General features: G+C 38.1%; 1 protein-coding gene across 3 annotated transcripts in view; it reads right to left on the bottom strand.

Annotated features, from left to right (window-relative positions):
• The window catches only part of LOC119705668, a 137,234-nt gene that overhangs the window by 62,574 nt on the left and 50,731 nt on the right, over positions 1-23,929 (bottom strand). For 2 of the 3 annotated variants that reach the window (XR_005258287.1, XR_005258288.1), the window contains exon 8: positions 4,453-4,536. The gene's annotated coding sequence lies outside the window, so the exon portion shown is untranslated. Of the gene's footprint in view, positions 1-4,452; positions 4,537-8,952; positions 9,105-23,929 lie in introns of those variants that run through there. The other variant, XR_005258290.1, reaches the window with a different exon arrangement.

Here is a 23,929-nt window from a genome sequence, read left to right as displayed (position 1 = left end):
CTGGTCAGACCTTAATCCCCACTGGATTCACAAGTATTCCTCTGCCTCCCACACTGCCTTCAATGGATGTTCATCATCTGTCTGCTTAGGTTCCTTACAAAATATGGAGTTGGAAGATCATGGGATGGTAGCACACCTTTGTGGTTTGAACACCTACAAACATCTGCAACAGCCCCAACTTAGTGACTAACGAGTGCCAACTGCTCATTCTGTATGCATTGATCAGCACACCATCTTTCTCCCTGTGCCTCCCCTTCCTTCCCACCTTCACTTCAAGTATTGCAATAAAACTTGCAACCCACAGTCATACATAGAACCTACTCATTCCATTTAGAGCACTGGAAGAATGTGGTGCTCTGCGAGGAGAGCAATTTGTGATGCTGACTTTGGTATGAGTAAGGAAATCCCTGAGATTATACAGTTCATCAGAGCAAGCTTTTTCCCCATTCCTTGCAAATGTGATCTTTGACCCTCAACTTTACACATGATACTCTGTCTGTCTCGAATCTCCCTGCTCTCCTGCAGAACAAACTAACCGCTGCCTGCCTCAGCAGCACTCTTCTCTTTTCTGAGCTATTTATGAATTAATTTGGTGCCACAATGTTTGCTGACTACTTCTTTAACTGTCTCCTTGATACCATGACACAAAATAAGCATGCAAATTGGAATTTTTTTAATGGGAAACACCCCTGGATTTCCATTAAAATGCTTTTGGTTATGCCAAAGCAATGCAATTGGCCATAACCAATAAGTTGAACATTGTTTTGTTACAGTTCTGCCTGTGAAAGCTCTTAGCAATACTGAAGGCCTGTCAGCATTTTAAACTGGATGCAACATCTATATTTACATATACAATAGTCCTTAAAAACCTTCTGAGCACAAACAGCATCAAAAACAAGTATTTACCATAGTTAAGATACCCACAGTGTCTTAAATAGAACCATTATTCTGCATTCCAACTACTGAGACATACTTCGGTATCCAATATGCCAGAGCACTGCAACAGTTAGTAAACAGTGACTTTTTAATGGGAAATCCTGTACATGTTAAAAATATGATACATTCCTAATCCTATGTAACTAAAGATATTTTATACAGATTATGAAGATTTAGAAACCTCTGAAAAACACATGCAAGCGATCCACTTAAAGGAAGCATATATTGAATTTATTTTTTAATTTATACAGTGCCCATCTCAAAGCAGAGTCTGGAATCCTGTACAAAATAAACAAAAATTAAACCAAACTGGGCTCAGAGCCAAGAGAAATCAACTGCATGAATAAAATAGGGAGGGAGAAAGAAAACTATTCCAAAAAGATATATACATGTCTCCAGATACTGGGCTGTCTTGTGGACATGTCGTAATATCAATACTGGAAGTAACAGAAATGCAATTTACAGCAAGGATAGAAATATTCAAGAAACAAAAGAGAGCAATTATGACAGAATTAATTTACAGCTATTGAAAGCCACAGCACAGAGGCAATTACATCAGAGGAAATACAAGCTGTGTAAATTTTGAATGAAGATGGAGTGCATATACTGTCACACAATGTCTATAGGATTTCAGCTCCAACTATTGATCATATTGCATTTCATTCTTTGATTGAAATATTTAAACAGTATGAAAACATTGCAACTGCTGTGGGAGAGCTTTTGGGTGGGTATTCCCTCAAATATATGAACTCCTATTATATTACTGTCCTCCTTCCCATATTTTATTTATAACACATCAGGGTTTTTGGTCCTTTTTACAATTTTGATGATTTAGATGAATAATGATGAGGTAGCTGCCTAAATACAGAGCTGCTATGAAGAAATGCCTCTGAGATCTAGGGAGAAAAGAGAAGGAAGCAGCACATTTTATGTTCAAAAGGCACAAAGACCAGACCACACAATTAAATTGGCTTTTGGCTGTGTATCCTCTCCTGATCACAGAATTGGTCAGGTTGGAAGAGACCACATCAGGTCATTTGGTCTGACCTTGCTGCTCAAGCAGGGCCAGCCCAGGGCACAAGGCACGGGGCTGTGTCCAGGCAGGGTTTGAATATCTCCCGTGAGGGAGACCGCACAAGGTCTCTGGGCAGTCTGCTCCTGTCACCCTGAAAGTGGAGTTTTTCCAGAAATTCAGGTGGAAGGGATATCCTGTGTTTTCTTTTCTGCCTATTGCCTCTTGTCCTATTCCTGGGCCCCACAGAGCAGAGCCTGGTCCATCCTCTGATGGACACAGATAAGATCCCCTTGAGTCTCCTCCAGGTTGAACAGGCCCAGCTCCCTCAGCCCAGAGCTGGACACGGGGCTGAGCAGAGGATCAGGATCCCTTCCCTGACTGCCATCAGTGCCCTTCCACGTGGACCCCATGATCCCCAGCCTTGTCCCCAGGCCATGCTGCTGGCCAGGGACACCTGGCTGTCCGCCCTCCCTGACAGAGCTGTCCCCCAGCAGCTGAGCTCCCAGCCCGGTGATCAATTCCCTCTGGAATTCCCTATTTGTTCCAGCACAGACCCCTTTTGGCCTGGATACCCAGGGGGGATCCATTTGGTGGCAATAAGCACCCCCAGGCCCAGAGTGGCCAGGCCCAGGGGGGCAACATTGGCAGGAACATGGAGGCCGCGTGAGGGGAAGAGCTGCCACACCTGCTGGTTTTGACTCTTTTTTCATTATTATGTTATTCTGCCCGTACAGTGAGCTCTATGACCATTTTTTTCTGACACCCTGTCTCCTAGGACACCCCAGCATCAGCCCTGTTGGTGACACACAGAATTTTATGTGTTTATTCACTGAAGACACTTTCAGTGTCTCCTGTTCTCTCCAACTCACCTTTTCAGATTCTCTGCCTAAACAATCCTCTCCTTATAGAACTAATGAAAACTTTAGCAACAGGTTCAGATTCCTCTACCAAGGGACAGGATTTCAAAGTGAGATTCAACAAGCAAATCCCAGTCAGAGAAGAAAAAGACTTTTTCTTCTTCACTTAGTGGTTTTGAACTATTTATAATTAGGCAAAGTTTTACTGAAAGTGAGTGGTACAGTAATACGTCTGAAAATATCAATGATGTCAAAACCCTGAGAAAATGTAAACACATTTGAGACATGGAAAAAAGTATATCTATAAATAGTTGTAAGGATGGACAGTAATCAATAATGTGGGGCCCTAACTCAATTAATTCATCTTGTATAGCACATAATACCAATATACAGAGTAACATTGTTCTGGAAAAAACAAAATTGCTTAATTTTTTTTTTCAAATATTTTCAATGCCTTTGCACTTCATTTAGCATTTTGAAAATTGCTAACTAAATTATGTAGCAGTAAGAGAAAATAATCTCTTACAAAAATAATATAAAGAAATGTGACATGTTAATGTTCTTAAAAATTCTTATAAAAGTATATTTTAAAATAGTAGATTAAACCAAAATCTTTGACTGAATTACATAAAGCCCTCACAATTAAATTCATCTCCTATTTTAAATATTTCCATCTTTTTCTAAGTATTTATTTCAAACACTGAGTTTGCTTCCTTCATTGTGTGTCATATTTTCAGGGGAGTGAGCTTCCCCTCATGCATCTCCAAGCAGACACCTGCATATCCATGAGCAAGAGAAGCATTCAAACACCTGGTGTGAACCTTTTTTCCAGGGAAAGTTTAGCAGAGAATCTCTTTAACACCTATGATTAAAAAACATTTTACCAGGAATCTCTTATTGATTTAGATCCTAGCTGAAGCCCCCAATCAGCTTTATCAGAAATGAAGCTCTTCAGACTTCTAATTATAACACAATTTTCATTTGCCCTTTAAGGAATTACAATGCATCAGGATACAATTTTCTCTCCTGAGTGCTTGCCTCCAGATTATTAATACTTTCTCAAAGTTGCAGGCAAAACAGCTCATTTCAAAAACGCAACAAAGATGCTTTGCCAGGGTTAGCAAAATCTGGCAACTCATTCTTTTAAATGCTTTTGCACTCCCAAACTTGAGGGCACAAGTATAAGCAGAGGCAGGGAGGGGAAGCTGAAATTGTAAAAAGAAGGAAAATAATGAAAGAAAAAACCTGAGGGACAACTCTCTTCAATAAATCAAATTAGCCAAGTCCAAAACTGGAGGGGAAAAAAAAAAAGAAAACCAATTCTCTAATACTTAACAACTTACAAAGCTATAGCAGAGAGCTTCAGCAATGCTCTCAGAGAGCTTCAGCAATGCTCTCACAGAGCTGTGGCATCGCTCAGGTTGGAAGGGACCTTGCTGGACCTAGAGTCCAATCTGTTGCTCAAAGCAGGGTCAGTCCAGAACTCAGATCAGATTTCTCACAGCTTTGTCCATTTGGATCTTGAAAAGCTACATAAACTGGAGAGTGCACAACTCTGGAGGTCCAAAGCTTAATTACCCTCTTAGCAAATTTATTTTTCCTTGAATCCAGGCAGATCCTCCCCAGTTCCGGTTTGAACATTACCTTTTTCCTGCCATTGTGAACCTCAGTATGTTCTCAACCTCCTCCTCTTTTGTCTTCCAAGTTCCAGAAATAATGCCAATAATGCTGTGGAGAAAAAGAAAAAAGAAAGGACATTACAACTGGACTACTATAGAGACTGGGTGAAGGAATTACATGAAATAAAATAAAATGCAGCAACAACAATCCAATAAATAACTAAGATGGAAACAGAGTTAAATAAGCATAAGAATTGGGAATCAAATTCTATAGCCTGTTGTCTCCAACACAAAACATGATGCAGTGCTGTAAGTACAGACAAAGGAGATGAAGTAAGGCTACTAACTTAATTCTTACCTTAATTAGGTATTACTAACTTTCCAGCTGCAAGGTTTTCTTTTCATGCAGTTTTCTGTAATAATGAACCATATACCTATTTAACTGATTTTGATGCAAGAGAACTGATAAATTTGAAGCACAGTCATGAACAGCCCATGACATACAAGTTGTGATGACTGCTGTGGCATCTGCCGTAGTTTTCAGGTCTGAATTGCTCTTTAGTAACATTAATTTCCCAATGCGTGACCATTTTTCAGGTACTTTCTGAGACCGGCCATTGTATAAGTAGCTAAAACCTTTTTCATGCAGACCCTTTTCAAAATCTCATTACTGAAAATAGGAACAGTTCAACTGATGTGGATTGAAATCCTTGGACTTTACAAGTATATCACATTTCTGAATGCATAAAGCTACAACTCAGCAGGTACTTAGATATGTGCAATGTGCATACTAATTGCATTCTAATAGTACTTTTGATATCAGTGGAATTGACAATGCTTTTGAAATGAATCATCCACTTACCCATAATGCTAAGTAAGGGATCAGTCTAAACCCAGAGGAAAAAGGGACACGGGAGGCCAGAAGTATGAAAAGGACATTATCATCTTACAGGAATTACAAACAGAAGTAAGGAGACAGAAGAATATTAGTGGTCCCAAAAACACTTCAAAAACACATACTCAAGATGTACATAAAGCCTATAGAAAGATTTTCATTCTCTTTTGCCCCAAAGACTCAGCAAGAACTTTTGTGCTTCTAGAACTGGTAGCTTAATGCCACATGGGGATCTTGCCTTTGACACAATTCATTAATTAATTAGAGAACAATTCAGTATCAGATCACACTCCTGAATGAAGTTGAAAGCAGTGGAAGAGAGGATCTGAGATCTGCCTTTTGCTTTTTTGGTAAGGAAGAATAGTGCAGCATTTAACCCATGCTCCTTACTGGATGATCTCATGGGAAAAGGAGTTCCAGTTCACACAGCAAAACCACAGCTGAAATCATTCTGACCAATGATGGAACAAATGCATCAATATAATCCATCACATAAATGTTGGGACTAAGCTGGCAAAACCTCATTCATGTGAATAATCCCATCAATACAGACTCTAGATTAAAGGATACACATCAAACCCCAGCAGAGTTAAGGTTTTAAGCTCACCGTTTTAGACAGAGATAATGTTCATATAAACATCCAAACTTCTGGGACATTCATTAGAATCAAAGTGCAAAGCTCTCAGGGCCTGACCATTTCTATGCTGGCACACAGCAATCTCTGCGAGGCAATCAAGCTCTTTTTCAGAATTATATGATCATCCCTACGTATACACCACTTCTTAAATTTTTCAAAAGCTTCTTGCTTTTGATTTACTGCTTTTCTTCTGGGGTTTATCAACTGCTTTTAGCTCCCTGGCACAGTCCCAGACTCATCTGAGTAGTAGCATGAACCCAGTGATCTTGGCATCTAGAATTCTATCTTTAAAAAGTTAAATACTTTCGTTAGTGTCACGGTGGGTTCAAGCTTTCCATACAAACTTGCTCTCTCCTGCAGAGCACACACACAGGAATAACCACACTCCCAGTGCAGAGCACACACCCAGGAATAACCACACTGCCTGTGCAGAGCACACACTCAGGAATAACCACACTGCCTGTGCAGAGCACACACCCAGGAATAACCACACTGCCTGTGCAGAGCGCACACTCAGGAATAACCACACTGCCTGTGCAGAGCACACACTCAGGAATAACCACACTGCCTGTGCAGAGCGCACACTCAGGAATAACCACACTGCCTGTGCAGAGCACACACTCAGGAATAACCACACTGCCTGTGCAGAGCGCACACTCAGGAATAACCACACTGCCTGTGCAGAGCACACACTCAGGAATAACCACACTGCCTGTGCAGAGCACACACCCAGGAATAACCACACTGCCTGTGCAGAGCACACACCCAGGAATAACCACACTCCCTGTGCAGAGCACACACTCAAGAATAACCACACTGCCTGTGCAGAGCACACACTCAGGAATAACCACGCTCCCAGTGCAGAGCACACACTCAGGAATAACCACACTGCCTGTGCAGAGCACACACCCAGGAATAACCACACTGCCTGTGCAGAGCACACACTCGGGAATAACCACACTGCCTGTGCAGAGCACACACTCAGGAATAACCACACTCCCTGTGCAGAGCACACACTCAAGAATAACCACACTGCCTGTGCAGAGCACACACTCAGGAATAACCACACTCCCAGTGCAGAGCACACACTCAGGAATAACCACACTGCCTGTGCAGAGCACACACCCAGGAATAACCACACTGCCTGTGCAGAGCACACACTCGGGAATAACCACACTGCCTGTGCAGAGCACACACTCAGGAATAACCACACTCCCAGTGCAGAGCACACACTCAGGAATAACCACACTGCCTGTGCAGAGCACACACTCAGGAATAACCACACTCCCAGTGCAGAGCACACACACGGGAATAACCACACTGCCTGTGCAGAGCACACACTCGGGAATAACCACACTGCCTGTGCAGAGCACACACACAGGAATAACCACACTGCCAGTGCAGAGCACACACTCGGGAATAACCACACTGCCAGTGCAGAGCACACACTCGGGAATAACCACACTGCCTGTGCAGAGCACACACTCAGGAATAACCACACTGCCTGTGCAGAGCACACACACAGGAATAACCACACTGCCTGTGCAGAGCACACACTCAGGAATAACCACACTGCCTGTGCAGAGCACACACCCAGGAATAACCACACTGCCTGTGCAGAGCACACACTCGGGAATAACCACACTGCCTGTGCAGAGCACACACACAGGAATAACCACACTGCCTGTGCAGAGCACACACTCAGGAATAACCACGCTCCCTGTGCAGAGCACACACTCGGGAATAACCACACTGCCTGTGCAGAGCACACACCCGCCACCCGATTGCTTTGTTTGCTGTGTCACACTTAACCTCACTGTTTTAAACCTGTGTTGCCTATATACAATGGTAATTGCAAATGGCCTTCAACAGCATCTCAAGAACACAATTATATCATATAATGATATCTGAGAATTAGCAAGACACCATATCACCCTATTTATCCATAGCTAACAGGGTATGATGAACGAGTAAACCTGATCCTAGCTAATGCCTTTCTGACCACCAAAATTCACTAAATGGATGATTATAATTGTTTCCCATTGCTTCTAAAATACCACATTTACAAAACTTTCCTTTCATAATCTATATAGATAGTCTTATTTAAAATAAAATATACCTGTGTATGCTTCAGGCCTTACTTTAATGAAAGTCTACCTTTATTGTAGATATGGTCACACAGAAATCATGGAAATGACATTACAGACCACAATGTTCACTTATGGAAAATGTTTTTTTAAATGAAAAACTGACATTTTTCTAAAGTAATCAACCTTGAACTTATCAACAGGTACAACACTAATCTCTCCTTTGCCAGACCCTGAGGATTGCACAACTATGTATTTTTGTGTAAGTTTTCTCTGAACTATTCTTTAGATAATTCAAGACATTTACAAGCCTTATTTAACACAGCACACATCTGTACTGTTTCACCTTTCTCTGCTTGATTTTATTTAGGGGCCCCCTCAAAAAAAAAAAATTTAATGCTTTCCCATCCCAAAATCATAGAATGCTTTGTGTTGGAAGGGACTTTAAAGACTACCCAGGTCCAACTCCTGCTATGGGCAGGGACAACTTCCACCATCCCAGGGTGCTTCAAACCCCCTCTAACTTGACTTTGGACACTTCCAGGGAGAGGGTAGCCACAGCTTCTCTGGGAAACCTGTACCAGTTCCCTCCAAGGGAAGAATTTCTTCTAATATCTAATCTAAACCTTCTCTCTTCTCAGTGTGCAAAAACAATTTGTAGCTAACATCTATGCAAAAAGGCACTATAAATATGAATTTTTAAACTCCTTTAACTGATAGAGAAATTAAATATCTCGAGGTTTCCCAGCTCTGATGAGCTCTCCTGTGCCCAGTATTCAGTTCCCAAAAAAAAACTTCCCCAAAATAGCAGTTGGCATTATAGTGGTGCACAGACACAGAAGCACCAGTTTCCATGAAGATCAGCTGTGTTGTAAATCCACTGCCCCAGTAATTTTGCTACTTAACCTGTTTTTCCTTGCAAGGGTAAAGTCTGCTCCTCTCCTCTGCCTTGAGGACACAGGGATCTACAGCTCTGCTGCATAATGAACGTGCCTGTTGCTGCCAAGGCTTGGGCACAGGTGTCAGTTCCTTGTCAGCCTCCAGGGCCAATAAACAGAGTCTCTGCAATGTAAAATGAGACAATACATTCACAAAGTCATCATGTTTTCCCAGAACATGTGAAGCTCCAAAATAAATGCATTTCAAACATTATAATACTCCCATATTCATAAGGTTCATTACTGTTTATAATTTTGCTTGCTTCTTATTTACTGTTTGCTCTCTTGCTTTACTGCCGTGGTGAAATTGCATTTAATTGATACCCCAAATGGAAAGAGAAAAGAAAAAAAAGGAGCACAATTCCAGAAATGCTTGGTCCCTAACTAATCCTGCCATAGACTTGCTACTGCCAAGATGGCACTGTATAAAAAGGTTAAAAGAACGTCTTCCAAAATTTCTGTATCCTCTCTAATCTCTCTTGTCAATCTTTTAAAGTGGCTTTTTGGCAGTGAAAGAAGCCCTCTCCATTCTGTGACAAAACATTTTCAACAGAAGATGACCTTACAAGCAGATGTCTCTCTGATGACTGCAGCTGTCTTAGCAGAATTTTCACAGAAACAAAGTCCTTCTGAAGAATGAGAAATAACACATTTCCCTACAAGAAGATTTTTAACCCCTCAAAAAGTTAGGATTCCCAGCAGACTCTCACACTTTCAGGTTTTCAGGTTGCCCTTCCCACAACTGTCTAATAATTTTTAATAGCACTCCCCAGGGACACAAAGCCCCACTCCTCACATGCAGCACAGGCACTTGGCTTGGTTTTGTTCTGGTTAATGGATTGCATCCTACTTAGATGGAAAAATCTGTCTTGTCCCTTGAAAATCCCCCTGATTGTCCCTCAAGCTGCCTGCCTACCCCAATGCCACCTGTATCTGCCTCTACTGATAATGGTACCACCTCACATCTAACCAGCTGCACAGATGTCAGTTTGCTCTTCCACAAACCCAGTCTGTTCCATGCATAATTTCATGAGGCTGAATCCATGTATCTTATGATGGCTTAAAAACTGCTTATGTAGGCAAATTTATCTGCAAATTCTCATAGGCTCCTGTGCATGCTGCATTGTGAATGTTAAATGTTTGCACTCATTTTAGTTCAGACTCATTCCACTGCACAATATTTGCAAAAACCTCTCTCTGGCAAAATTGGGCAGTAAAACAAGCACAATCAGCTGATAACAATAAAGAATGGTGCACGGTTGTTCATTTCCTTAGCAAGAAAACAATCAATTTAGCAAAGCAACAAAATCAATTAAATATCAGCTATTCCCCAAGCTACTGCTTGCTTTCTCCCATCTGAACTTTGGAGCCTTTCTTTCTGTGATGGCATAAATGACAAGAGGAAGATTGGAAACGATGGTCATGGTGCTCCTTCACCTTTCTCTCAGGAGCAAAACCAGCAGAAAGGATTTCTAGGGGAAATGTCATACAAAAAGCACTCTTGTGTCTGAGGGAAATTTACATTTGAACCTTATTGATAATAAGAAGGCATGATTAATTTCTTCTGTAAATAGCACACAATAGCTTGGGGTTTGGAGCTGCGTTTATCCACAGACAGGTGGGAAAAACCTACCACAGTGTGCTCTACCAGGCAGCAATCTGATACCATCAGAGGAACTCACTGTATTTCCTATTGGAAATGAAACAATAACTAACTGCTGAGTTATGACAGCATTTTTAGCTTTATGATTAAAGACAAGAAGTTCTAAGTAGCAAAACTGTACTTTCTTTTGCCTGTCAGAAAAAAAAGCTCTATGAACCCCCTAACAGATATTGATTAAAAAGGCATGTGTAAATACACACAGTCCAGGTGTGTGAAGAAATCTACAGGCCTACTTCATCTTTCCCACAAGCATTCTGGTATAATTAGCTAGGTTAGGTCTTAAAAGAGAGATAAATCTATTGCCATACTTCTATCTGAGATGCATCAGGATTTTTACATCCTGAAACTCCTCGACTATTTTTCAGTCTGCACTACAATCATACCAAAATTATAAATTATTATTTTTATTGCTAATTACAGTTATGAATATAATGAATACAAAAGTAATTTATATCAACATCAAATAAATGGAATTTAAGATATTTAACTTTTTCTCAAAATTTTCCTGTTGATGTAAGTTATGATAAGTCAGTGCATTTTGTTTTAAGTACAGAAGTGGTATTACTAGTAAAACTTATTTTTAAAGTTCTTTTACAATAATTTTTCTACCAAAAAAAAATAGATGGGAATCTTTCAGTAATAATCACCACCAGCTAACTACACTTTATGAATGTATTTTTATTTTATTTTTTATTTTATTTATTTATTTTATGAATGCATTTTATGAATACTGCATTATTTTTTTCCAATTGGCTCTTAATTCCACAGTTCTAAATGAAAGGTCTTTCAGATTAGCTGACAAAAATAACAACCTTTTCCAAGATTAACCCATTCCACTGGAGCATTCAAATTAGTGAGATATGTTGTTCCTTGAGAAATAAAACACAAAGCCTTTTACATGGAGAAGACTTGCTATGGAAACTGATTTTTCACAGGGCTCAATCTTGCTCCATTAAAGCTCACAGAAATTATTCCTCAGCTGCAATTTAACTGTGATATTGGAGCATTTAGAGCAGCTTTCCAAAACATTTTTTAAGAAAAGGATTTGAGCATGAAACTTTAAAAAATCCACGTCAAAATTCTGTGAGTCCTTTCAGATTGGCAAAAATCACACGCTGTGTTGCTAAGAACAGCCTGAACAGCCTGAGAGTGTGAGGCAGTGAATGCAATGCTTTTTAACAACACATTTTCAGTTATTACTATAAAATTGTAATTAGATAGTAAATTACAATGTTAATATTCACTTTGAACAAATAAGTGTTTGTAGTTGTAGAACTGGGCATTATTATGGTAGCACTGGGACCTATTCACAAAGTAAGACATAGAATTTCTTCATAAAAGTTATTCTATTCTGTAGTTTTTCCTTATGAACTTGCATGAAATGCTGGCTTTTTATGTGCACTATTTGCTGAAGTCATCTTTGCCAGCATCAGAATCTATATTTCTCTTTGGGGAAGTGCCAAAACAAGCATTTCTCTCATCTGGTTCCACTACTACCCGAAGAATATAAAGACATGAAGGAATCATTCCTCCCTGCACAAAGGAAAGTATTATGTAAATTAGTTGACAGACTTAAACTCTAACCAGTTTTACAGGAACTGTAATGTTGCTCTCTTCATTGTGAAAAAAAGTTACTCTTAAAATGCTTACATGATACTGAAATATCTAAAAAACAAACATAATTTATGCAACTATACACATTACATGAACATTTGTGATATAAATAATAACAATAACATACTATATTATACTTTAATAGATGTGAATATATATAATATGCAATATATCTGGAATATCAATAATAATTAAAAATAGAAAATTCTTACTGTGTTTCAATTATTTTTACTTAGTTTTCCCCTTACCTTTTACCCTTTCAATAGTTTTTTTTCCAGTCAAGGAAGTTGTTTTGAAACATGTACAAAGCTTTTTTTCCCAGTTTGCATACAAAGAGAGATTGAAAAAACCTTTTATTTATTATGTCAAATCATTTGCAATATGTTTTGTATAACCACTCTTTATACAAGTTGAAATTTGGTTTTAGAAAAGTGTTCCTGAAAGCATGTTAGAGCGCTGCTCTGTGATAAACTTCTGCAAATTATGTCACAGGCATGTGAAACACAATTTAAACTATGATCTAGAAGGTTTCATTACACACAGAACTAGCTAGCTCCAAAATAGGCATGCACAGAGATGTCTCATTCCATGTGTAAAATAAGTGTCTTGCAGGAAAAGTGTGAGAAAGCAAAGGCTGTATTTCTTTGGGATGTCAGGAATCACCACGTTCCACAGCCAAAAAGCCATTGACCACACAAGGACCACAGAACTGCTGCACAGCAACCTGGCAGGAGTGACACTGGACAAGGCAAATCTCCACCTGGCAAAAAGGGGACAAAGTATTTCTAGGAGAATTTGATTTTAAAATTTCAGTGATTTATTGACTCTGCTCATAGGTTTCTCCATAAGTCCCAGGAGAGATGGATGAGCGAGCAGAGAGGAGGTAAAGCTGCCAAAAGGTGCATGATAAGTACATTTATCACGTGGGTCTGCAATTTATCTTATATGTCTCAAATTTTTCATATAGCCCCCATTTGTAATCACCATGTGAAAAATTAGGGAGGCATGTGATAAATTAAGTTGTGAATTGTGATTTCTAATAAGTTAATCATTTATCCATGCAATTTGAATTTAACTTCTAATCACATCTAGTCTTTCAGGACACAAAAGACCAAACAGAGGAAAACACACAAGAAAGACCAAAATGAGACAAAGTAAAGACAGAAAATGTTTCACCTGTAATGTAAAAATGTTTCACATGTAAATGCCTTTTCATAACTTAGTTTCTGATCCATTATTTCTGAAAACAATAATTTCAACTTGTCAACTGAAAGGATTCCAGAATCTCAGACCACAGGTGGAATTTTGTGACCAAAAAAGAAGTATCTCTTAAAATAAACTGCCTTTAGGTAGTACTACCACATTACTGGCCGATTAATCCATTTCCTCAGCACTTAACACATTCCAAAATGTCTTAGCCGTTTCATTTTAAGATGCCATTCAACAAAAAGTTTCTTCTTTCTTTTATTAACCACAGCTATCCTGGAGTCATTAAGAATGTATCTATCTATCTACCTCAATTCATCTTGTTCTTAAACTTACACACTGGTACTAATTGCACACTTGCAACCCAGTATTTAGCTGAAAGTACTGTATCAAAAAAAAAAAATTTAAGTGTTTAACTAGTTTGGATAAAATCCATTATTTTCATTAATGGATCTCATTTTTATTTTATTGGGGTTTTTTACTATCAGATTAAAAGCACATTTTTTATTGTTTTTTCCTAATGCAATTCTGTGTGGTGTGCTCAGAATGAATGGAATAGTTATTGGTTTCTTTTTTTTTTTTTTCTTGCTTTTTTTATCCTGGTCCTATTCATATTATTTACTACTTTTCACATTAGTTTGATACCATTTACTGTGAACACAAGTGCACATACACTGGATATGCATATGTATAAACACCTTTACATGCACACACACATTATATATATATTTATATATATATATACACACACACACATTATTTTCTATTGTTGGAAAGAAGTAGAATTGCTCTAAACAGTAAACTGTTACCAAACAGTGATGCAAGCTTTTGCAGTATTTACAAATTTTCAACTATCTTTCCCAACCCTAAATTATTGAGCCAATTTCCTCAATGAAATTAGGTAAATTCGTATTCCAAATCACAACAAGAATTTGAACTCCATCCGATACTTAAAAGACTGTAAAATATTACAACCACTTGTTTAAATATTTGGGCCATGTAAATTCCAGGAGACTTAAGTGTAGAGTTTCCAACATAAATAGTCATGACTGTCATTCTTGTAGGTGAAAGTAAAGTGTGGGATGACAGAGAGAAAAATCCTTAGAGCCAGGGACTGCTCTTGATTCCAAAGTAATTTTTATGTGAGTTTTGCCATTCATTTCTGTGGAAAGATTCAAATGTAAGATCTATAGTGGTGCAATTGATATTAACGTAATTCTTTGCTTAATCAAGTAGTTGTTTACAGAATATAAAAGTTTCCTATAATCCTTCTCTGCTGCATCTCCAAAAAAGAGTGAGTTTTGTCCCTGAACCTGATACCCAGGCACAGTTGTGAGTTGTGCAGACAAACAGTAGTACACAGAGAAAAAACATCTGTAGGGGAAGAGAAAAAAAATCTCAAATTACTGTCTACAAGGGCAAAATCTAGGCTTCAGGAAGGTAGCCATAATTGAACACAAAACACGGAGCAGGGCCAGTCTATGCCAATTAAACATTTGGTCTGAGTTGCTCATGGTAACTTTCCCATGACTACAGTTTATAGTTCTCCCATCATCATAACTAATTGAGAACAATACTTTGCATTCCTCAGAGGTTAAAAAAAACACCAAACCTCTTAGTGAAAGTAAAAGTTATTATTCACAGCTAATAGAATACTCAGTATCACTAAAGATTAATTACTGCTATTTTGAGGCCTTCTGAAAGACCAAGAAAATGATATGCACTGAGCACATACAAGGAAGACAAAGAATTAAAGATAGAATCAACATATTTACAGGTATTCTGACTCTTCCTATGAAATGGACAAATCATCTCAATTACACCACTGTTTTCTACACAACAGACTCATAACAATGCTTTTCAGAGTTTAAGTCCCGTGTGTTGCTGATAGATCTTTACTTACACTATGCAAGGAATAAACGAGCAGGAAAAAGCAAATTGTTAGTTGCACTTCCAGACTGATCACTTGGACAATATGGTGAATGTACTGTTATTTAAGCAATCAGAAGGTTTGCCTTTCCCCACACTTTCAGCCTGTATCAGACTGCACACAGCTGCATCACAACACAGCATGATTAGACTTCCAGTGTCTGAGCTGCCAAAAGAGATGAGCTGTGGAGCTGTTTAAACAGTAGCCCTCACCCTGCTAGTTTTGTCACCTCCATGCACCACTTTTTTAAAAAGAGCATGGCTCGTTTTCCCTTCGAGAAAAGCCAGGCTAGAAACTGAGCCACCACTTGGCTGGCCACAAGGTATTATCTGGAATTCCTTTCTGAACTTGATACTCCAGAACTCGACCTCCAAAGTCAAACAGTTCTACTTACAGGTTCAGCTTACTGCTCATGCTCGTGAAGTTTCATTTATTTTTACCACATCCCAACCTACCAAAACATGGATTGTTTATTTGACAGAAAGAATAAGGCACTTGCTGTCTGTTCCTGTGCTTCTTAGAAGTTGCAAGCAACACCATCTGGAGCAGACTATTAGCTGGAAGGTTTCCAAAAGGTACTCCATTCGTTTTCTAGGGAAAGAGGTCTTGAGTCGTGCACAAGATGTTTTGGCTGTATGGCAACCAATGAAATAAGATCTTATGAAGCCATAAAGTACTAAAATAAATGACAGTAGGATTAAAAAAAAAAAAATTTAAAAATGCACTATTTACCTCTTTGTCCAGTAAAGACAAGGAGACTTTTATGACTGACACTATTTTGGCTAATATTGTGTGCATCTTGAAAATCTCACCCAAAAGACTTTATTGTACACTGTTGACAAAACTTAGAATAGAAACAATATTTTGAAGCTCAATCACATTTTTCCTGCTACAAACTGGCAATGGAAACAGGTTTCTTAATATGCTCTGGCAGTAGGAAATCATGACAAGATTTCAACCCATAAAAGTGGTTTAAGGCAAAAGGTTTTAAAAGAGGAGAAATCCTAAGTCAGCACCATGCTGCTGTGGTAATGGATGCTATAGGAAATGCACAGGTTAAGATATAGATTCAAGTTTTTCTTGCTAAATGAAGAGAGAAATTATTCTTTCCCTTTCTTACATCTATTTTGGAGATGTAATATAAACACCATGTGGTTTAACCCTTACCTAAAAACCAGGTTTTCTTTAGGGACTATTTGTCTCTCTTTGGAAATCTCATTTCAGACTCTTTGGCAAGTTTGGGAGCTGTTTTTCAATAGGATTATACAACATAGATAGAGTCAATCCAGACCTATCTACAGAGCTGTCCCACAAAACACTCCAGTTCCAAGGAATGACTCCCCTCCAGCAGCACTGGTTTCCATAGCAGGAGACAAAATACCAGTAACTCTTGTGCTGAAAGTCAACAGTTCCAGAAATATGAGTTTCTTTAACACTTTCTATGTACCCTTTGAGATGCCATGGAAAGGGTTCATTTCTAACAAAGCTGAGAGCTGAGGAAGGCATGTCATTCTGGCCATGCCTATAAAACCCCAGATAATTTTTTTTTTTTTCTTCTTGCTTTTGAACCTGGTGGGGGAAAAAAAAAGTTCAGTGAGAGCTGGTATGCTTCTCTTTACCATTGTCTACAGAGAAAGTAAAGGAAACAATTTCCTCAGTCTTTTTAAGAATTAATGACAGAAGAAAACGGATTTGCTTTCTCTTATGAGAAAAGCATAAGTATTATAAATCAGAAGATAGTTCTCTGGATTTATGCAGCAAAAATATGATATGAAACAATCCTGGTGAATGTACAGGTGCTGTAGACATGTCTGAATATTCTTGCTATGGACTGATCCTCATTTCTGGACTGGTGGATGATTCAAGTCTGGCAAATGTTTCATCAATTTCCTTTACTTGAAAAAAGAAACCAAAAATCACCATGTCTGGTGCTTGGCACATGGGTCTTCTAGCTCTAGGAAGCAGTGGCATCAATCAATTTTACCTCAACTATTTGTATGTAACTCAGTCCAGATCCCATATATGAATGATAGCAACATTTTCATTAAAAACCAAAAACCACCATGATGAAAAATACAAAAAAAACCAAACCAAACAAAACCCACTGAAACAAACTCTGAGTTCATAGTAAAATAATTCTAATGTGGAAAATCCAAATCTTTAGAAATCAGGAGATACCAGAATTCAGCTAGCAGGTCATGTTTGGTGTGTTTGGATACAGCCTTTCATTTTGTGACCTCCTGCTACTCTTCCATGCTGTCGAGTGTCCAGGAGGTTGGTTTTATACCAAGTTTGTTATGTGCAATGTACACATATTGCATCTTCATGTTCTACATATTTAATAGCAGTTCTCATCTTCTAAGACATACTCATGGCTGAGTTGTTCATTAAGCAATTTTTAAAGAGTTTTATGGTCCTGTGAACAATAATTTTTTGTGGAAGCAGACTAAATTGTACGCTGTGATAATTACACCAAACTAATTGTAGGCAAAATTAGCGAGGGGTCAGACCAATTCAGTTTCACAAGAAAATATATGCTTTGCTTACACCTTAAATGATCTTTAGAAAATTAATCACATAAAACTGAATCTCTTTAAATCAACATATATAATTTTCTGTACCTTTGCTGTGAAACAGGAAGTTTTAACATTGCTTTGAAAAATGCAACTTGCTAAATGTTTTTTCGATTATCATTTTTGTTTAAATTACCAATTAACTTTACCCTAGAGAATCAAACAACATGAGTCTTTTATGCTGTACTGGTACATTAAAACCATACCCAAACACAGTGTGTAAGGAAGAAACATCAATAATACAAGTACGTTTTTTAAATCTCTTTTACTGCCAGCTATAACATCAGCCCAATAATTGTCTCTAATATCATGATGCTCACATATAATTTCTTTAAATTTCCTGTCTCCAGACAATGTAAAGTCCATTGTGGAGCTCTTACACAGGAGCCTCTGATGTTTCAAGTGTGTCATTGAGGTGGTGCTGGAGAGTTGTTGCTGCCATTCCAGCCACCAGTGGTACAGCCTGACTCCCAGGCTCTCCTCCGGAGGCTCTGCTCATCTCTAAGACTCTGACACTGACCTCACATCTGAGCAGGTGGGCTGTGCCCTCAATGGGCAAATTTCACACATAATGAGCAATATGCTCCTCATTTTCCTTGTTTGAGATTGTTTCTGGTGCTAGCCTTACTGATACACATTTGTACTAATTTGAAAGTTTTATCATGTATAAATGGTATTTTATGACTTTACAGAATAATGCTTTGTAAAGTCAGTCACCAAATTTACATTAGTGGTTTCTAAAGAGCTAGAAAACTACTCAATAACTGACTATTCAATTATTTCAATAGAAAAAAGGGAACTGCAATTCTTACAAAATATATATTTTTTTTTTATTTCCTAGTAAATTATTATCCCACCAAAAAAAAAAAATCAGAAAGATATTGTTTCTTCAGCAAACTTACTCTGATGCAAATAGTTTAAGATTTTGTAGCATGTGAAATATTGAGTAGCACATGTAATACTAACACTCACTAATTGTAATACTTAGAATGTGCTGGAATGACTTAAAACAACTTTGCCAAAACAAAACAGTTGAAGCCAATTATTTTGATGCAGTGTTCCAGCAACATGTTAACTGAATCTAAGTTTTTCCCTTAACAAAACTATACATTTGAATTTTTCAGTACAAAAATCATTCTGTAAGGTGCTTTTGATCAGCTACAGCAAACACCAGATTTTCCTTAAATTATTTGAAAGGTACTTCCTTTTTACCTCAAGGACTAAAAAGATGAATACAGCAGAATCTGTATTTTTTTGCTGGCCATAAAATATTTTTTGCATCTACACACTGTTTTAACAATGTCTGCAAGTAAAAGTACCAAAAATATTTTATTTACAGTGACCTTGCTGAGCACTAAACGGTTCATGTCTATTTCATCACTTTTCTGTAATTTTGGAGCCAAAGCTTCTTTGCCATTCATAAAGAAGCCAGATTTTTTTCTGCAAAATATAGCAAAGCCAATCCAATTTACATTGTCTTTCACTTTTTATGGACGCTTGCATGCCAATTTATAAAGATTCCTGATGAAGACAATAGCTGGTTTATAGGATGCTGGAGTTGCAGTCAAGAAAATTTACATGACCTTGAGTCCACTGCCTGCTGAGGGTGTTTTCCTTCCCCATAGCCCAAGAAGCCAAAGACTCTTTTTAATGAATAACTCTGGGAGGTGCTGGTGAAGAATAACTGTCCTGGTGAAGAAGTCCCACAGGTGGGAGACAGCAGAACCCTCAGCACAGCCAATCTTACCTGCTGTGACAGAGGAGAAATGAGTGGAATTATTTTGCGTTGTGGCAAAAAGCAGGTACTCCTCACTGGAAAGGTTTGAGCCCTGGAAAGATGAAAACTATTTAACACTCCTGCTTATTAAGGTCCACACACTCATAATATGGATAACACATTACATCAGCTTGAAATAAAAATGAATTATGGGCGAGGAATGTATAGAGACAGATCCTGCACATCAAAACACGCCACTTAAAGTTTAAGGAGCAAAGATGATGCCACAAAGACACAAAGCATTTATAAAATCTTTAAACATTAGCTTCAGCAAAGTAGCTACAAGAAATGCCCTCAGAGATAGAATATCTAAGAAAAATAGTACTGGCATCTAATTACAGCAGTAGAGTTTGCTGCTTTTATCTGTAATTGGACTGTATAGTCTTTCATTCTAATTTACTTTACATCCAAACTGTGATAATCAAGACAAGCAGAACAGAATGGCTTGTAACTGGCTATACCACCGACACCAGTTAATGCCTAATTATAACAACTAAATTAAAGAGGGGACTGTAAGGAGGTTGAGTATCAGTTTGAAGCATTTAATTCTGTAGAAAGAAATAGAGATTTTAAATCCTAAGTAAAAAAATCAATATTATGGCTCATTATATTGGTATTGCTAAACAGATTAATGAAATTAAGTATTTTGTTTTTTAAAGAAAAGTTTTATCATGATGTAAAGATAGCTTTTAATGAAAGACCACACTAGAGAAGGAAATTCACATTCCAGACCAATTTATAAACCAATCTAATCTGGAAAAAAACAGTAGGTAGAATTGACTTTCCTAGGATATCTCTAAGAGGTGCAGAACATGTTACATGCTGGTGGAATAACTGCAGCATTCTGAAAAAGTGCACACACAGTACAAAACAGCAAGAAAACCCAGGATCCCAGGAAACCTTTTAACATAAATCTAATTTTTAATTAATTTTTTGAATGCGCTAAATACAAATCAATTACCTTTGAGACAGGTTAACCAAAATGAATATTATTTCCTTCCAGAATCCATGCAAGTAAAGAAAAGGAAACAGAATGCCCAGTACTGGTGAGCCATAGCTAGCATAAATTCTAAACACACTGTTTTAGGAATTACAACATAAATTGGTCATCTACATGTTGAACTGACTGCATAAGAATTCATCTTCTGGGATTTGAAATAGGAGCAAGGGGAATAAAAATGGTTGCTGTTAACGATCTTGCTAAATTGACCTATAATATTCCAGTGGTAGGTGGATAAAGAACTAGTTGGCATTCATGGGGCATGTAGCATAATTTGGTCCATTCAGTATCTTCGATAGAAAGCAGTAGAAAATATTGAGAAAAATTAAAATATTCACATTGTTAAGCTTATAAACTCAATGGAAGTAGAATCTGCTTTCACATGACACTCATAATTATCCTGAGTCTTCATCATCTGTAGGTGAACCCAAAGCTGGTGATTTTAAAGTCCTAAAACACTTAAAGACTAAATATGTTCATCAGTTGGCTCATCTGTCCCTTCTCTCCAGCAGAATCCAGGGTGGGGAGGGGGTGCAGTGATCACTTTTTTATCAGATGTAAAATGAGAATAACGGAAACTTCTTTCTAAAGTTTTAGAATATTTCACTACTTCCTAAACTCACTAAGGCAGAAAACTCCCTCCTTAAAAAGCAAGGCTTCTGCAACTACCTCTGCCCATCTTTGACATGCCACTGACCACTGCACCTTTGGCCTCTTCCAACTAAATTTGTAAAGTGGTAGAAGCCCTTCTCATTTCAGCTCCCACAGAGATGCAATTCAGCTTGTTTTAAGAGGAGAGCGATTTCTCGGGGTGTCCTCATGAATCTGAGGTAATTTTAGCTAACAAATCAACCCACATGTCAGACAACAACTTGTGAGCCATTCCAGCTTGCTCCTGGCGTTGTCTCCTGGAGGTTCCCACAGCGCTGATTGCCAGGACAGGCACAACACACATATTGTGTGCAGGGCAGGATACCAGGGGCTCCCATGGCCACTTCTTGGCACAGAGGTGCTGACTGGAGAAGGATATGTACCCCTGAAATAAAATGCATTATAAAGAAAACATTTTCACTGGCCAGGAAACGAAATGTTCTTCATATTGTAGTTTCTGCTAAGTAGGGAACTGAACAACAATAAGGTATATGATCATCAGGACACCTCCAGCTTGCTGGATCTTGCTTTAAACAGATGAGCAAAAGATAAGGCTTCGATTTCTATTACTTTGATTACTAACAGGCAGATGAGATCTTTCCATTATCTCCTTTTTTGTTGGATTGTACATAAATCACAGAAGTGAGGCAGAATTCACAGAATTGTAAATACTTGTGAAATATAAATGACAAAAAGAAGATAGATACTCAAAAACTGTACATCCCAGTTCTGAAGCATGGCCTTCAGAAAGCACGTGCTTTCAAGTTTGGAATGATCTCTATTGCATTTAATTACCACCAACATAGGAAAAAGAACATTCAGATTTGATAAGAGCCTGTTGAATGCCTAGTTCTGGTGCTGCAGTAGGAAGAGTGAACATTCAAAGTTATATGTCAGTATGTTAAAAACTAAAGGGAAAACCTTCTGCTATGAAGTCAGACATTCTTTTTTCCTCCTCTTCCCTCCCAATTTCACCTTTGACTGCACCTGCAGAATTCTGTATCAAGCACAGATGAAAAGACTGAATGGAATTCCATCGAAATTTATTAATGAAGATTGTTCCCAGGTGAATGGTAATATTATCCATCTTTTACAGGCAGGCAGATACAACAGTTTAAATTACTCAGAAAGAGTAGTTTAAAGACTCTTCTGGATTAAAGGTTTATTAGATTATGATATAGACCTGGATATAAGTGCCAACCATTTCACACACCTGAAAAAGCACATGTTTAAGTACTTCCATAAATTTGGTAAGCAACTTCCTTTCCTTTGGGTCCAAACAAAACAAAAAAGATTCACCACTGAATTGTGAAGACTCAAGACATTTGCACCAATACTTTCACACTTTAAAGAGCTTGTAAACACGCCCTCCATTGCACCCTGACTTTGAAGATAAAGATTTTTCTGAGAGGAATGGAAGCAGACTGAAATAGAGGATTCCTTCCAAATGTCCAGAAATTTATTTGATACTTAAATCACCCAAAGACAAAAGTGTTTCTAGCAGAAGGTGAAACATCAATGACATTTCCTGAATCATCACACCTGTTCTCCTGCTGTATGATTGAAACTCCAAGTGTCTGAACCTCACAAATCCTCTGTTCATTTTAACCCAGAGACCTAATCCGGAATATTAATGAAAGGAAATAGCTTCTTTTCTGTTTGAAAACAAAGCAAAAAATTGCTACATGATCAGCTTTGAGGAGTCAACCTTTTAAGATCTATAATGTAGAGAAAGCACATGCTCCACAGCAGAGAAGTGTGGTGGTTAGTGGGCATCCCTTCAAGCATGTGAGAAGGGCTGAAGTCCTGCAAAGGCAGACTTTAAATTAAGAACAAACTGCCTCTTCAATACTCAAGGTAATGAAATATCTAAGGAATTCAAACAATTATTACAGAAGGAAAAAACCAGTCAGTTATTTGCTTTCTCATTAATGCTTCAGCATGGATCAGAAAAGTGTGGAAAGAACAAAGTCACATCACCATTTTTCTTCCCACATGTTGTGAATAAATCTGTGTCATTTGGCCCAAATGTTAATACTACCCAAACGCTATTACCAGCCAGATGTGAACTTACTCATTTAATACCACTAATAAGGGCAAAAATACAGGCTGAAAACACTAAAAAGTCATCATTTGTTTTCAGTTAAACTTCTGACAAACAAGTTACCAATATTTGCTGCTTCAGACTATTTTCCCACACCAAGCATTATGAGGATGAATTGAGATACATTTGTTGTGAGCGTCACAGGCCAGTTTGGGACAGTCTGCCACCTCCTTTGTGACAAGAAAGAGACGGAAACATGCTTTGGAAATTTTACAGTGCCTGTCTTGTGTCACTGAGCAATGCACAGACCTTCCAGCACTCAGTATTTTTGTGACTGCATGTAGACATGTGCAAGCAACAGAACGATATAAAAGAATGCAAATTGGGTGCTGGCATAAATAAAAACTTCCTATTTTCCAGCAGCATTTTACCACAGGCTCTGTTATCAATATACTATCCTTAAAATTATTGATCATCAGATAAACTT

The sequence above is a fragment of the Motacilla alba genome, chromosome 11 (genome assembly GCF_015832195.1).
Source record: "Motacilla alba alba isolate MOTALB_02 chromosome 11, Motacilla_alba_V1.0_pri, whole genome shotgun sequence".
Classification (NCBI taxonomy): Eukaryota; Metazoa; Chordata; class Aves; order Passeriformes; family Motacillidae; genus Motacilla; species Motacilla alba.
The sequence above is the reverse complement of the archived record's forward strand: the minus strand, read 5'-3'. Positions and strand labels throughout refer to the sequence as shown.